The 16,492-nt window shown below is 39.5% G+C and overlaps 1 protein-coding gene across 5 annotated transcripts in view; it reads left to right on the forward strand.

The window, feature by feature from the left end:
- ARHGAP6 (Rho GTPase activating protein 6) overlaps positions 1–16,492 on the forward strand; it is a 281,800-nt gene that overhangs the window by 209,594 nt on the left and 55,714 nt on the right. Inside the window, exon 1 of one of the 5 annotated variants that reach the window (XM_015887063.2) lies at positions 4,841–5,204. The exons of the other annotated variants lie outside the window; for them this stretch is intronic. The gene's annotated coding sequence lies outside the window, so the exon portion shown is untranslated. Of the gene's footprint in view, positions 1–4,840; positions 5,205–16,492 lie in introns of those variants that run through there. 5 annotated transcript variants of the gene reach the window in all.

Below are 16,492 nucleotides of genomic sequence, written 5' to 3' on the forward strand. Positions count from 1 at the left end.
TAAACCTTACTTTTATTAATGAGGTGTTTAAAATATTCTCCTTTAGTTCACGAATAGGCATAATGTGGTAAGAAATTTTTAGCTCTTGTAAACCTCAAAATGAATTTTGCTTTTATCTTAACAGAAATCTTTGAGGCAGGCTGAACTGCTGATATTTTGACTTTGGTGTAGCGTGATAAAAATTCCAAAGCGATATGCCGTACTGCTCTTTGTATGTAGGATGAGGAGCTCTTTGTATCACAACGATGTGGGACCCAGCAACAAATCTAATTTTTCATGCAGTTGTTGATTTTACAAGGATATTGCAGTGAAAGCTCTTTAACTTCCTGTGTTTGCATGCCTTTTTTAGCAGGAGCCTCATCCTGTCTCTTAAAACCCATACTGATGGTTCCTTCATTTTTTCTAAGCACTTTCCTCACTCTATAATGAAAAGTAAAAACTGAAAGAGGTTTGTGTGGATCCTTCAACTGACTAATGTGTATTTAAATTACAGGATTAATAAGGTTGATAAGAGGAGGTGAGCAGCTGCTGTGGCCACTCAACATGGGCAGATTAAAATAATTGGGTTGGGGACGTCTGTTATGTTTCCATTAAAAAATTTAAATAGGAGCAGAGAGCATTTGGCAGTCCTCAACAAAAGCTTATGAGGGGAGAGAGGAGAGCGGGTAAGGAGAGATATTGGAAATGTTTCATTCATCTAAAAATAGGCCTTCAGTCTGCCTCTGAGCTTGTTTGTTTGTCTTTCATTTGGAGACTGTAGATGGAGACCTGCCTTTTCAGAGCTTGAGGACCAGGCCCTTTACCATAAGCTTCATTGATGCCCTGATTTCAGAAGCAGGCTCTGGGGCTGTGTCTGTGTTGGTGTGGTTTGGTGCATGGCAGCTGCTGACATCCTCCCTGGAGGCCCAACCATGGTGAGGGCTGAAAGAGGCCTTTGCTGTGCCCTCTTCTCATCTACAGCTCTTTCAAGACTTAGTGTGTCATCTTCCAAAATGTGGTTTGAATCTGTAGTCCTGTGTATGTGCTGCTTTTGCCAACTGGAGATGCAAACATGCCCAAAGAAGGGAGTTTCCCTTCTGATTCAACCATGAGCAGCCAATGGCCTGCAACTGCCCCTCTGCCCAGCATCGCTGCTCATGGCGTGTAGGTTGTTAGACTTCTATCGAGGCAAAAGATGCTATACAGCTTATGTAAAAGCAGAGTTGGAAAGTGAGTTTTTCATACTCATTGTATGTTTGACTGGCTTCAGAAGTCTTAAACAGAGATAAAACTGAATGCGCTCCTCTTGTTCTGCTCAGAGATGGCAGCAGTATGGGCATGTCTGACCAAACCCCACTATGGTAACTTTGGGGCTGGGAGTGCTCCTTTTCTCTCTCTCCATCAGTTTACCAGTGTCCCAGCAGCTCCTTACAACACTTCCTAGAAACAGAGATGGTGCTTCAAGTTCTCTCTTAATTTATCTCACGATGTAGGCTTTTATTAGATCCTAATATGACTTGTCAGAACACTTGTTATCTCTTTTGGAGTCATCAGTTCTTATAATGGCACTTAAAAGCATTAGATTAAAAAAAAAAAAACAACAAATGAGTTAATATGTTAATTGGTTTGTCTTGCTTTCTGCATTTTAGAGTCTGTGGGATACATGCAGACGGTCTCAAGAGCATATGGGGTGTTTTGTGGCTTCTGGACCAGACAGCTCGGCTATAATTATAAGTGCCTTGTTTGCATATGTGCCCTTCTGTGTTTTCATAGATCTTAGGAACACATCAAGCATAAAGCTAAGTGAGGTTGTTGTACTTCTGGTGCTTATTTTTCTCTCTGAATGAACTGTGTCACCAGAGCTTAGTGCATCTAACCTGCATGGCTGTGAGTGCCCAGTTTATTTCTGTGGTTCCCCAGTATAATTCAAAGGAATCCAAGAAAGACTGCAAGAGCATTTTTTGACTGCTTTCTTTGAAAGTGCAAAGATAAAAAGCTCTTCCATGTCCCCTGGAATTTATACGGCATGTAATTGATACCCCAGGTATTATGTGATGAGCTGTAAGGGACATTTGGGTCTCTGGCAGTGCAGCACTGTCCTCTGAGATGAGGAGAGGGGTCTGTCCTGAGAACCCTGCTCAGGGTGGGAAAGGTAGCAGAGCATGCAAAGCACTGGAATTGCAGCTCCCATGGGACAACCCAGTGGGTTTTTGAGTGAAAACATCGTTCTTAGCTGCAAATTTCTTTGAACTTTTACACCAAGACATCAGTTTTTCCACAGAAAACATACTCTTTGTGACTTTTATTATTATTATTATTATTATTATTTTAAGAAAGAAGCCTTATTTTCCACTAAAAAAAAAAAAAAAGAGAGAGAGAGAGATTTTTGGTCAATTATATTTCTGAAGCTATTTTTGACAGTCCCATGGGACATTAGTGGCCAGCATTGGTCACTGTGTAACAAGAGATCAGCCAGAGGAATTCTCGGCTGCCTGCTAATTTAGTTCTCCTAAGCTTACCCCAGAGGGGTGTAGGTTCCTTGGAATTCTGCATAATTAAGAAGCACATTAAAAGTCACTTACAGTCTATCTGTGAATGTTGAATTTACAGTATCAGAATCGATTGATCTGTTTCTCAATTGTAGTTTAGCCCAAGGTCAGTTTTAAGTTTTAAGAATATTTTTGAGTCCTTTGGGAAGAAATTAATCCAAAGTAAACAGAATAACTTTATTTTCTTCAGTTTTTGATGATCAGTTATAATTTGCATAGCCTTTCACACAGTATCACAGTATCACAGTCTTATGCGGGTTGGAAGGGACCTTAGAGATCATCGAGTCCAACCCCCGGGATTCAAGCCTCCTGTGTAGCAGAGCGGCACTTCTACCACTTGCGCCACAGGGGGGATTCGAACCCGGGTCCTCCAGTGTTGCAAAGCGGCATTGCTACCATTGCGCCACCAGGGCACACAATACACTTTCCATATACTGTGAACGCTTTGTGTTTGTAACATTACATTCTATCCTGAGTAGCAATTATATATATATCTATATATATATAATATATATTTAATAGAAAGCTGTGTATTACTGAAAAGAATATTTTGAAATGGAAAAAAAAGAAAATTGCCCAGGTACTCTGGTAGCTAATACAAATGTATTAATGATGTAAAAATAATTGGTGGTGTGGTCTGTGCTCCAAAAAGGACCCTTTGTATTTTTAGTAAGAGCATTATTAGTGACTGAATAATCTGAAGAAGCCTGATTTAAAGCAGAACTCAGCATATATTACTGGACTTCTTTGTTTCTGAGCAGGAAACCTTTGCTGTCAATACATAGTTGCAATTAATATTAACCAACAGATATTTTAACAAAGTTCAAGGAACATAACCTTGTCTGGAGCTCATAAATGCGTGCAGGGAAAACCAAACTTGATTCTTCACTCCAACTTTATTTTGTGTTCCTGCAGACCACCAGAAAATATTGGGGACTTTTAGATTTATTGTTTGCAGAGCATGAAAGTGGTAGTTCCTTCTTCAAATACCTCGAATGAATGAGTTTCTGGATGAGTATATCTCCCTTTCTAGTTATGCATGCAAATTACATTATTATTTTATTATTATTTTTGTTAGAAGAAATTCAAAGAATAATAACACAAGGCATAAGGGCTGAAGAAACTTGATTCTGAAGAAAGATGTCAAGTGGTGCAAATGTACAGCATTATTTTGAGATGACCAGCAGGAGGCTGATCTCTGGCTACAGCATTTTGAAGAGGAGAGATAAATTTAGTTTCAGTGTATTTGGTTTGTGTTGAGATGGGAGTAAAGACACTGACAGTGCTTGTCCGAAAGGATTATTCAGTAGGACAGCTTTTCTTTAGAAGTCTTGAATGGTGCCTTGCTCCATGGTGACACCCCAGCTGTGCTTAGCACCACTCTGTGATAGTTAAAAGAATGGAAATGAAGCTGAAGAGCTACGTGGTTTGAGGATGTCTAGACTAAGAGGTACTGAAAGTGCTGAGGTGTTTGCTTTGACTTCCGTAGTCTTTGGGTAAGTCTTAGAAATTAGAGACGTGTGATGTGTGAGTGTGGTTGTAGCAGGCAGTACTGGTGGCTGCTAGGTATGTTCCAGAGCATGCTTCTGACCCGAAGTTGCTGGCTGCCTCACTCAGGCAGATCATGGCTGCTCAGCCCATCTAGATGTAGCAGTAAATAAAGCATCTGGGTAGATTGATGGGGAAAACATCACATGTTCTCCCTCACCATCTCCTGTGGCTTCTCTTCAGTGAGCAATCTGATGGAGTCCCAAGTTGAGAAACAAACTTGTCACTCTGCATGCTTATTTGGTGAAAAGCCAGGTAGTGTGGAACTGCAATTGAAGTCATTGGTGATTCAGTGTTTGTTTTTCACAAATTGCCTACGCTTCCAGCCCACGCACTATAGATGACAGCATTGTATATGCAGACGGTGGACGTGACAGACATTATTTATGAAGCAGTGCCTTCATCAAGGTTGTGTTTTTTTTTTCCCCCCAGTAAATTGTGTAAAATAGCCTCTTCATTGCTCTTGTCAAAGTGGTGTTATAAATATAGCTGATTTGCTTGTTTGAGCAGAAAGTTTTTAAAGGTGTTTAAAAAGGCTGCAAACTGGCTGCATGAGAAGGTCAGACAGAAAACACCAAGTGCAGTCCGCTGTGCTCCAAGGAATAGCAGCAGCTGCTTCCAGCATTCTTTCAGCTATTCCTAATAGGGAAAGCTTGTGCAGTTATAATCAGTTTTGAGTTTGTACAGCCATGTGGAAGAGGGATTTTTGAGGGGAGACATGCCCCTTCCTAACCACTCCTCATACTTGCTCAAAACATTTTCTCTGAAATAAGAAGTGGGGAAGTCAGTTGCAGCTTGCCTGCCTCTGATGCACAGGCGCTGTGTGACACAGCTCTCAGCTGTGCTGGACTCCCAGCTTTCTTCCACGCAGAGAAAACAAAGAGATCCAATTTTCCCCCTAAGATTCATGACCGTAGGAGCCTCTGGCAGACAAAGGTATATGAGGAATCATAGCTGCTTCAGCTGGGTTCTTTCTTGGACACTCAGTGCACAGTTTCAGGACAACTACATTGTTTTTACATTAAGCTTATTTTGCAAAAAGTCGTAGTTGGAGTCAACCTCGTAATTCAGATCTGGTTTGATCAAGTACTGAAGGACGCTGAAGACGCACGAGAACTTAGTTAATGGGTAAGAAAACTGATTAATCTTAAACATGATGAGGTAGAGGTAAGTGGGATGGAGAGCATGTGCTGAATGTGATGTTCATAGCGATTTCTGGGTTTTTGTTGTTGTTGTTGTTGTGGTTTTTTTTTGTTTTGTTTTGTTTTTTTGTTCTTTACTGAAGTTTGAAGAAAATAGAACAGCTTTGCCTCTGGGGAAAGCACTAGCTTTGCCTACCACTTGCCAGGCTCTGGAGCTACATCAACACATGGAGAACCCTCAAGTACTGTTGAAGACTAATTTCATTACCTTGCATGTTTTTGTAGTTAGAGGAATGAAACTGTGGAAGGAGAAGTGAAATTACTTTTTCAAAACAAACTGCATAATTAAGCAGATTTGTATTTGACTGCCTTCATCAAGTGCAGCCTTGCCTTGAAGTCTGTGATGCTTGCGACGTTTATCATGCTCTGTATTCTGCCTTTGCGAAGGCTGTAACTGAGGCAGCTGCAAGAAAACATTCTGGGGAGAGGCTTCTCAAAAACTGATGGGTTGACAGTTACAGCTAGATTCAGTTTGGCAAATAACAGTTTCTGTAAGCATCAGGTTTTATGGACTTGACTGCGATGTTTCTCAGTTTCTAAGTTTTGGTTAGCTGTGCTTAACTGAGTGGAGAATAAGAGCTGTTCATCTTCTGGCTCAGTCCATGAGGAGCTTGTAACGCTAGCAATTGTTTCTGTTTTTCATAACAGTGGGAACTTTATGGGCTATTTTTCCCTCTCTCTGTCCAAAATAAATGTGCTGCCTAAAAACAAAGACAGAAATTGCAGTCTTTGGCAGGCACGTGGTATGAACTTGGGGTACCTCAGGCCAGAGGGGCAGTTTACAAAATGCACCTTCCTGAGTATTGATGTTGCACCACAGTGGCTTTATTTGTGTGGATCCATTTTACATTTCTTGCTTTGGAAGCCCATATTTTTAACAAGCCTCCACCTTCATTCATAATAAAGCATCTATGTGCTTTTTAATTGTCTTTCCAGGTATATGCACTGATCCATCAGTCTGATTTGCAGCTATATGTTCACTCAGAGCAGTTTGCATAGTTCAAGTTCAACATTTCAAACTCTTGAATGATATTTAATAGCATATCAGCAGATGCATGTGTGCAGCTGTGTTGCTTTTTTAATAAGAAATGATGCAGCAGTGCTTTTTGAATTTTCTGTACTTTCTGAACTTTTCTGTAGAGAACTGACTGTGCAGGGTCTTTGAGAGAGCAATAGGAACACCAGAATAGCTGTTGATATGGATGGGAATTTGGTATCTTGTGTATTATATATATAACAACCAAACCACCAAACACAACTCCAATAAACAGGTATAGATTGCCAGAGCATCTCAGCTGACTTGCTGGTGCAGACCTCTGCCAGAGTGCCCAACATGGGTGCTTAGTAAAGGGTAGGGTTTGTATGTGTAAACACTGTAAAAGAGTGGGGTGATTATAAAGCAAAATGAGCATAAGCCACCCAATCTAATTGCTTACTTTCTACATGTCTGAAATGTGCCTGTCCTTGCCGCCAAGGTTTACACATGCTGTGTCACTGGCACCTGTAGTGGTGTTAATAACACAAATTCATGACTCAAAGAAAACTCATGTAAGGGAAGGGCTTGTACAACATTTTTATTTCAGCATGGACTGGAAGCCGATGCAGTAGATAATTGTGCCATAATAACCTAGATAACCAGAGCCATTTTTGAACTGGAAGTGGGTAGTTCACTTGCATGTGAAGACAAACTGCAGTGAAGTAACATCCTCTCTGTGAGCACAATGCATGTTGAGGGCAGGCCCTGCTAGGTGTCCCCAAACCAACTTTGAGAGCCATCCATTCACTTCTTGTGCGTAGCAACTTGCTCTAGAGGGGCATAGTAGCCTCAGTTACAGGTACGTAGGGAAGTGGGAGTGGATGCTGGAGCAGTCAGCAGCTTCCTGATAAGGGATGGGATGAGGATGAAAGCCTGGGTCCAGCTTCTGCTCTAATCCAGTAGGTGCAGCCTTGGTCCTGATACCTCTCTGTTTTAGTTTAACAACCAAGAGCTCTTACTCTTGTGTTTCTAAAGGCAAATATTTGGAGATGGCTTGCATTTTGTTCCCATTGGCTTGTATCAACCTCTGCACCTCTCCTTTAGGTATTAGTATGTCTTTCCAGCCGGAGCTGGTATGAAGGTAATCTGGGAGGCTGTTCTGCATGCAACAAATTACATTTTCCTTTGACTAAGATATAATACTTACTTTCCGTATGTAATGTCAGAGTTTATAGAAAATAGTAATTTGGACCACTTGAAACAATACAAATGGGGTTTTGTATTTAATTAAAGGCTTTGCTATTATTAGTCAAATCCCAGTCCTTGGAGTCTTGACATTAATTATTTTATTTTTCTTCATAATGAGATTCTAGTTGTATGCTTGAGTCAGATAATGCAATCTCTATGTATCTTAAAAGCTCAAAATCCAGAAGGTAAACTAAAATACTTGTATATTTATAAATCTTGTATACGTTACTTGGTGTGATTTTTTGAATCATCTGGAAATGATAAATGTGCTTTCTCACGCATTTCTTTCAGATAATAAGTTAGTATTTTCTTTTACTTTTTCACTGAGTATAATAGAAATAGATGCCACTCATAGTCTGTTAAAAGCATTTACCACAGTCAAATTGATTCTTGTTACTGAATCCAGAAATAGCTAACTTATGTGCTGTACTAGCTGCAGTCCCAGGAAGAATCATCAAGGTTGGAAAACACCTCTAAGACCATCCAGTCCAGCCATCTACCTACCACTTTTATCTTCCACTAAGCCATGTCCCTCAGTACATCTAAATGTTTCTTGAATGCCTCCAGGGCTGGTGACTCCACCACCTCCCTGGGCAGCCCATTCCAACACCTGACCTCTCTCTCAGTGAAGAATTATTTCCTAACATCCAAGCTGAATCTCCCCTGACACAAGTTGAAATCATTCCCTCTAGTCCTGTCACTAATTACATGGGAGAGGAGCCCTATCTCCACCTCACCACATCCTCCTGTTAGGTAGTTGTAGATTCCTATATCCCCGTTTAAAACAAGCCAAAAAGCAGAAGGTCCTGTGTTCCTTATTGCTTCACAGGAGCATGGTTGTACTGCTTCAGGTTTAAAAACGTTACAAATAGGACTTATGCTTATACTTGTTTAGTCTAGATTGTTTAAATGTATTTCCCATATAGTTCAGGCCTTATATTTTCATGTTTTACATCATCCTCATTAGGATTAGGAGAAATCCTATCTCTAGAAGTATTCAAGAAATGTGAGTGTGACACTAAATAATATGTTTTAACTGTGGGATTTGTGGGTCTGGCTGATGGTTTACTTGATCTAGGAGACCTTTTCCAGTCTAAATGATTCCTTCTATGCTTCTATGCATATGGTATGAATGGAAGTTCTGCAGTGCACTGGTGTGTGCAGCATGTCCTCTGGCTCCCAGGTCTGCAGAATTGAGACAAAACTGTCCTCCAGATTGAGCCCATCTACTTATTGATTTGAGACAGAGGTAAACATGGACACAGCATATGACTATTTGTTTTCCTTCCTATGCGCGTGAACACTGAGCAGGAGCAAGTTTGTGTTGGTAGCAGAGACTGGAACAAGGTCTATTTAAGGCAGCTTTGCCACTAAAAATAATACTCATGGAGCTATTGTGTCTGATTTGGGGTCAGCTACCATTAGCTTGCACAGTTCACATTATATCTGGTCAAGCAGGAAACTGTTCTTACACTTGAGAAATAAATTACAGCAACCTGTCAAAAAACAGTATGGGAACTGATGAAAGGGATGAATTTTATTACCTTAATCAGCACAGGCTATCCCAGATCTTTTGTGGTGAGGTGGCTGAAAACACTGTATAGTTGCTGCAGCTTGTTACTGTACACATGCAACAACAGCAAAGCACAGCGTGGCTTAACTCTCTTTTATTGACAGAAATACACAGAAATATGTTCACATGAAGTCCAGTAGAACTTCAACTACATTTAGAGTGTTTTAAGATGCTCTTTTCTCCATTTTGGCTACTCCACAAAAGCATTCAGACTCTTCTGGCTCTAATTATAATGCTTCTGGATGCATTCCTCCAAACATATTGATGTCCAGTGAAGCAAGGCATCCTGAAAATCTGATCTTGGTGTTTGTTTTTTTGATGCATTTTACTGGAGATTCGTGTTCTGCATAGATAAAAGGTTGGTACAGAGAGAATGTGCTAGGGATGAATGTTTTGCTAGGTGATACCTTTTTTACTTCAGTCGCATACATTAACATTAGAAGAGGAATGAAATGTGTCTCCATTATACAAGGTTTTTTTTCTGTGGTTTTTTTTTTTTTTTTTTTTTTTTAAGAGAATGCTATTAACTTTTCTAAACATGAAACAGTATCCTGAGGCATTTGGAAAACTTGGAGAGGTTGATCCTAGAGGAACAGGAAATATTTTCCCCTTTATTTTAACAATTTTAATACTGCCGTGAAAACACGATTATTCTTCCGCTCCCTGTTTATCCTTAGACTAAAGTTAGAAGGGCTTCTTGGTTTGGTTTTTTTTTTCTTTTTTCTTTCTTTCTTTCTTTCTTTCTTTCTTTCTTTCTTTCTTTCTTTCTTTCTTTCTTTCTTTCTTTCTTTCTTTCTTTCTTTTTTTTTTTTAATNTTTCTTTCTTTCTTTCTTTCTTTCTTTCTTTCTTTCTTTCTTTCTTTCTTTCTTTCTTTCTTTCTTTTTTTTTTTTAATACACTCCCTGATAAATGGAAATTACCGTTGTGGAATTCTGAACCATGTTTCTTTACCTGGGCACAGGCCCATGCTGTCTCACTCCATTGAATATTTCTGCTGGTGATGTGCATTCTGCCTGCCCTGTGGGGGGAATGCCCGCCTGGCAGCACTGTAGGGCTTGCTTGCTATGCACAGCACCAATCCCAAGTGTCCTGTTTTCCAGCTGACAGTCCACAGCCCTGGGAACAAGGCAGGATACAGCTCAGAATGAGGAAGTGCCTCTCCTTAGCAATGCCATGGTTATATTAATTGCCATCAAATAGCTTTGATACCTACAGTGCTGCTTAGTGAAGTGTGATCTGTTGCCAAAACTAATAGGTTTTTTTCTTCACATGCATTATTTAGCATGCGTAAGTATAATGGAGCTTGAGATAAGCTATCTCATGCAAGACTCCAAAGTGATACACAAGATCATCAGGCTGTACCTACTCTCTTCCTAGCAGAGACATTAATAATTTTTCCACTGATGTCAAGAGGAACAGGATGTCAACCTAGATAATGACGTTAATGAAGTCAGACTTTCTTAATGAAGATTAATTGTTGGGGGCTCTGTGTTTTGTATGTCTGCCTTTGAATGCCTCAGTGTCACGCAGTAAATCTTGTGCTTCTCCATACTTAATTATGTATTTAGAGATGCCATTTTGGTAATCTGAAAGGCAGATTCTATATTCCTTTTCTCATACCAGCAGTCCCTTGGAGATAGCTGTTCTGATGTTTGGAGAAACTGTAGCAGTCTAGGCTGCAGTGATTTGTAATGGGATCTAGAAAGGAATACACTACCTGCTTTTGGAGAATCATCTGGAGATGGGATGGCAGAAAGAATGAGGTTGTTTCTCACCCATATCATCCAGGTCTTTTCCAACTCTTGATTAATCCAGAGATGGCCTTAGTAAAGGATTAGGCATTTGTCCTTAACTGCATTTAGTGCTGGATACTTTCTGTAGTTTATTCCCACTTCCCCTTCATGCCCTGCCAGGAGCTGTGCTTTGTACCTTGGCTTTAAATGAAGGAGTTTCAATGAAAGGCTGTCAGATTCAAGCTTCCTCCTATCAACATCAGCTGGAGAGAAGTGAGGAAGAGAGAGATTGTGTGTACAGACATCCAGTGCTGGGGGAATATGAACTGTCAAAATCTGAGGGTTTATGGCTGAGGAGTGTAGAAGTTATTTTAGAGAGAGTTGAAATGAATTACCAGTATAAGTGAGAGGCTTGTAAAGAAGTAACTACACACAGTTTCATGAAGCTTAGGGTAGTAATTAAGCAAACAAAATTAAGACATTTTTGCCATATTATTGCAATATAATCTTCTTGCATGTGAAATATTGAACTCCTTTACAGTGGAGATGTACCTAGCTATAAACATATGGTTAAGTATTGCTAAGGTAAGAGAAAAAACAAGGAAGCATAATTGGTTTTAATCTTAGTGGTTTCAAATGGGCTTCGGCAAAAGACTAATGAAAAGTAGACAGCTAATCTGATAATGGTATTTACCTAAATGAGTACAGTCTAAAGTCATTAACATTGACAATAATGCAGTAAGATAAAAATTGCTTTCTGCATCTTGCATTAAAATACTGTATTATCTAAAACTGCCTTGTGTGAGGGGTGTCTATTTCCTACCCTGTGCACAATCCACATTGCTCATGAAGGCTTAAAGCTCCATAGTAATCAACAGAGGTAATGGCCAGTGTGTTTGTTATCTGCATTCAGGTTTCCTTTCAGTGTTTGTCAGCCCATTTCTGTACTGTACGAAGGATAGAAGAACAAGACTTCATTACAACACAACTGAAATACTCTTTTTCAGAGGCTCACGGGAAAGATGTAAAGCACACAAGAGTAGCTCGCAGATGCCTAGGAGTAATTTAAGAGAACAGTGTTGCTGAAGTCAAGATGTACCACACGTGTTTATTTCAGGGTCACTGGACACCCAACCCCTAAAGAAAACATTTGTAAAAATATCAGTAAAACTGCAGTCTGTATCTTGTTAAAAAGTGTTTATGACGGTGGACAAGAAATATGGGAAAAGTGGACTATTTTTCAAAGGCAGAAGATGCAGTTAATCATTCATCTCCTCTGCTGAGTCATCTGCTCTGGTATTTCAGTTACATGCCTGATAAGTGAACTGCTCAGTTCTGAGGAGGAAAGATGTTAGATGTTAATGGGAAAGCCAGAGAGAAAAATGCAAATGTGAGGGAAAAGAAGTGACTGGTTGGCAGAAGAAACTGGAAAAGGCTTTTATTCTGGTTAAGGTTTCGTAAAAGTCGATTATGAAAGCACTCTCACAATTAGCAGTTTGTGCCTATCAGGGTGATCGCTTTATCCCAGAGCAATATTTCTGTTTACAATCTTGTCTGCAGTTTATTTTCCTTCTTGCTGATGAAGGAACCACTTACAGACCATGTTCTAATTAGTCCTACAGTCTAAACAGAGAAAAAGCTGAGTATGTATGTTTGAACACATATGCAGGGCACAGACTTCAAAAAACAAATCCCCTGACTTGGTGCTTAAAAATCTTCTGTTCCTCTTAAGCTTCTGCAAGGATGTATGTCAGGCTGTTAGTTGAACGAGGCTGATGAAGCGTGCCTCCTCAGAGAGAGAAACAGAGAATGTTCTCTTTGTCTATCCTGCCCTTTTCCTCCTTCAGTTGTCCCACATAGTACAGAATAGCTTTACGCAATTGGGATATTTCTAAGTGCACTTGTACCCCTTCCCAAAGGAATCTTGACTTTTCTGGACCTCTCCCAAGCCCAGTTGATGTTGCAGAAATTCGCTGGCTGTATGCAAAAATTCCTCAGCGCATTAGAAGGGAGATGAAGCTTTTAAGTTACCTTTTGTCCCACAAAGCATAAGAGTCTGTGAGTAGATTAAGACGTAAAATATTGTACTTTGGCTCATAGAAGAATGATATTTGTTTGCCAAATAAAACAGAATTTTTCAAGGAAATGTTTCTGCAGCCTCTGCTTTAACAGATTAGGAGATTCCACTGGCCCTAACACATGATCTTCCAAAAATATTTCAGTTAATTACTCATGTGTTCCATTAGCATAGTAAAACCCTATGTTAATGTGACCTAGCAGAGATCTTATCAAACACATCAAGTAAGAAAGAAAAATGCCTTATGTAGTGCAGAGACTGGGCAGTGCAATTCCAAGTTCTTTATTGCTGCTTAACGAGCTGTTGTGGAATTTGAGGATGCATCCGACCATTTTTAGCCAACAAGGGCCAAGCTGGTGAGTGCCAGAGGTGTTTGGGGAGCTTACAGACCGACAGAATGAAAATCTTGGTTGAGAGGGGCAATCTTCATCTGGTATGGGACTTTCTTTCTCTTGGTTGTAAACCTTTGACATGTTAATTTTGATTTATTTCTATATTTTTAAAGGGAGAGATGAGATGCAGCCATAATAAGGTAAAATTAGCTTGAGTAGGATTGCTAAGCCAGTGCTGAGCTGGCTGATTTGCTCATATAAAGCAGCAGAGCTCTGCAGAGAAGCTTGCTATGGTCTCAAAAGCAGAACAGTGATGCCAGTAAATGTTGTCTCTTTGAGTTAAACTTATGTGGCTGTGTTCAACAACCATTGCAGTGGTGCACCTTGCTGCCTGCAGTTACACAGCTATGTCTGAGGAGAGGAAGAGGATGCAACTACCTCCAGAATTAGGTTTGCCCATGTTGATTTTTATAAAAAAATAACAATAATTCATGTGTCTATACATAATTCCGGTTAAGGAGTATGTATTTAACTTGCAGTAGTTCCTAAAAGCCCTATATACCTCATTGGTTTTTGTGCTCTACAGGAAACAGGAGATGATCTAAAAACTTTCCAGTCTTAATAAGCCGTTACCTCACAATTCTCTGTTTTTCATTCCTTCCCATTTCAAAATATAAACATCCCAGTTATGCCTACCATAATAAATGTATATCTTTGGTACTTTTGTTTATGAAAATGCTCATCTAAGAGAAATAGATAAGATAAAATCCAGAAAAATCTATCCCAAAGGCCTGTAGTTCTCTCTTTTTACCATCTTGACTGTAGAACATTTTGTACGTGAGATGTTCATGGGGATTGAGTTGCATATTTCTGTACTTGTAAAGTTTTTTCTTCTGTATTATCATGATTGGAAAGGAATTAGTTTCTTGGTATACATCGTCTGATGGTGGATTCTGTTCTTGATCACTTTTAACTGTAAATGACAACAGCTTTTTCAAAAATGTAAACATTTACTTGCAGTTTTGCAAAACAGGTTTATATGAATCTTTCTGCTTTGGTTTCACTCAAGTTAAGCTAGTCAGCTTGGCTTACATCACCTTGCAAACCTTTCATTAGAGACTACTCAGTCTAGCTAGTTAGCAGTGGAGAAGTGTAAGAGCAACAGAAAGAAAAAGCAAAAACTAAATTCCAGTGGTCAAATCCTGGGCTTAGTGCAAGAGTTTGCATATGTGATACGCATAAATATGCATATCATAAAAAATATTGGGCGTAGTACATTCGTTTAACATGTAGATAGAGTGTTGTTCAGGTCAAGGTGACAGCTTCATCTGTCATGATTGCCTAACGACTTGCAAAAAGTGTTTACAATAATAAAAGCCTCTTGAGGAACTCAGACACATTTCATGGGTTACAAGAAAAGGCCTTCAATGCATTGTTCCTTTCAGCTACATTGCTAGATGGTGCTGCATATTTGTGATGTTCTTGTCTCTCATACATGTGAATGCATGTGCAGTCATAGCTATGTACAGAATCACAGAATTGTAGGGGTTGGAAGGGACCTCTAGAGATCATCGAGTCCAACCCCCCTGCAAAAGAGGCTCCCTACAGAAGAGTGCACAAGTAGGCATCCAGATGGGTCTTGAATGTCTCCAGAGAAGGAGGATCCACAACCTACCTGGGCAGACTGCTCTAGTGCTCTGTCAGCTTCACTGTGAAGAAGTCCCTTCACATATTGCTGTGGAACTTAGTATGCTCCAGTTTATGGCCAATTCCCCTTGTCCCCACAGACCACTGAAAAGAGGTTGGCCATGTATCTTTAGCTCCTATGCTTAAGATACTTACTTATAAACATTAATCAGACCTCCTCTGAGTCTTCTTTTCTTGAGGCTTAACAGACCTAAATCACTCAGCCTTTCCTCAAAGGGGAGATGCTCCAGGCCCCTTGGCCCTCCATTGAGCTCTCTCCAGGAGATCCTTGTCTTTCTTGTACGTGTGTAGATAGATAGATACATTGTTACAATATGATATGGAAACACATACATAAAGATGTTTCCGTACAATAGGATGCAGAGCATCTGAATAAAGTCAGATTTTACTGATCTTCATAATGAGGAGTGCCAGCCAGTGTCAGCTGGCATCCTTTGAATCCAGAGATTGTGGGCAGAACAGATTATATGTAAGTGGTGGTGAAAAATGATCATGGAGCAAAGCATGTTGAAGTTTAAACTAAAAATAGGTACTTACAAATGAGAATGAAGTTCGTAGTGTTGAAGGGCATGCTGATGGATTTGTCTTTACACCTCAGCTGATGTAAAACAGAGTTCTTCCATTATCTGTCAAGTTATACCTACTGACATGCTTGATGTTTACTTAATACAGTTAAGAGTGAAAAGCAAATTCTTCTTTTTCTTCTTGTAGGAAAATGTGTTCTCTAATTATGCTTTGATGAATACTAAAGTTCTTGTTTCAAGTTCATTGTCAGTCTTTCAACTTCTCTCTGAGCTTGTACTTCTGTTAGACTGATGATTATTTCTCTCACCTGATCTAAATACTAGCTATGAGAATGGCTTTTTATATATGTCATCACATGTGGGTGATAAAACTTACAAAGCTTTTGATTTTATTTCCAAACATAATTGATACCTTACAGAGATGCAGCATATCTCATGTTCTTTTATTGTATAAATTGTAGCGCATATGTTATAATGGCTTTTCAGAAATGTAAAAGAAATTATCCTTTAGTCAATCTTGCTTTAACCACAGTCACATTGTAAGGAGTAGGATGTTTTGGAAAAGAAAATTACTCACTGAACAGCTTTGGGAAGTGGGATTAGCAAACTGGAGGAGAAAAGCATGTTATCCATGGACCTATGGATAGATCCATGTCTATATATCCACGTCTCTGACTGAATGTGCATTGAAGGGAATGAAGTGACAACGAACTACTGTACAAAAAAAACGAGCTGGGAAAAGCAGACAAGGGCTTTTTTTGTTTTTTCCCTGCTTTTTGCTTTGGGTTACTGGAATCCAAATGTTTTTGCAACAATACTTGCTTAAATGTTTTCAGGCAAAATTGACTTTGTTTTGCATGTCTGTACTCCTTTTAAGGAATGTTAGTCTTAGGAAAACAAAGATATTTGAAAGGTTAGAGAAGTCCAGGAAAATGGCCTTTTAGAAAAGAGGACGTGCATTGTTTCTCCTTGCAGTAGAAGAGATAGTTATGTTTATTAAATTGTGCATACCCTATGATGCTTCATATTTTTCCATTTGATTTC

The sequence above is a fragment of the Coturnix japonica genome, chromosome 1 (genome assembly GCF_001577835.2).
Source record: "Coturnix japonica isolate 7356 chromosome 1, Coturnix japonica 2.1, whole genome shotgun sequence".
Lineage (NCBI taxonomy): Eukaryota > Metazoa > Chordata > Aves > Galliformes > Phasianidae > Coturnix > Coturnix japonica.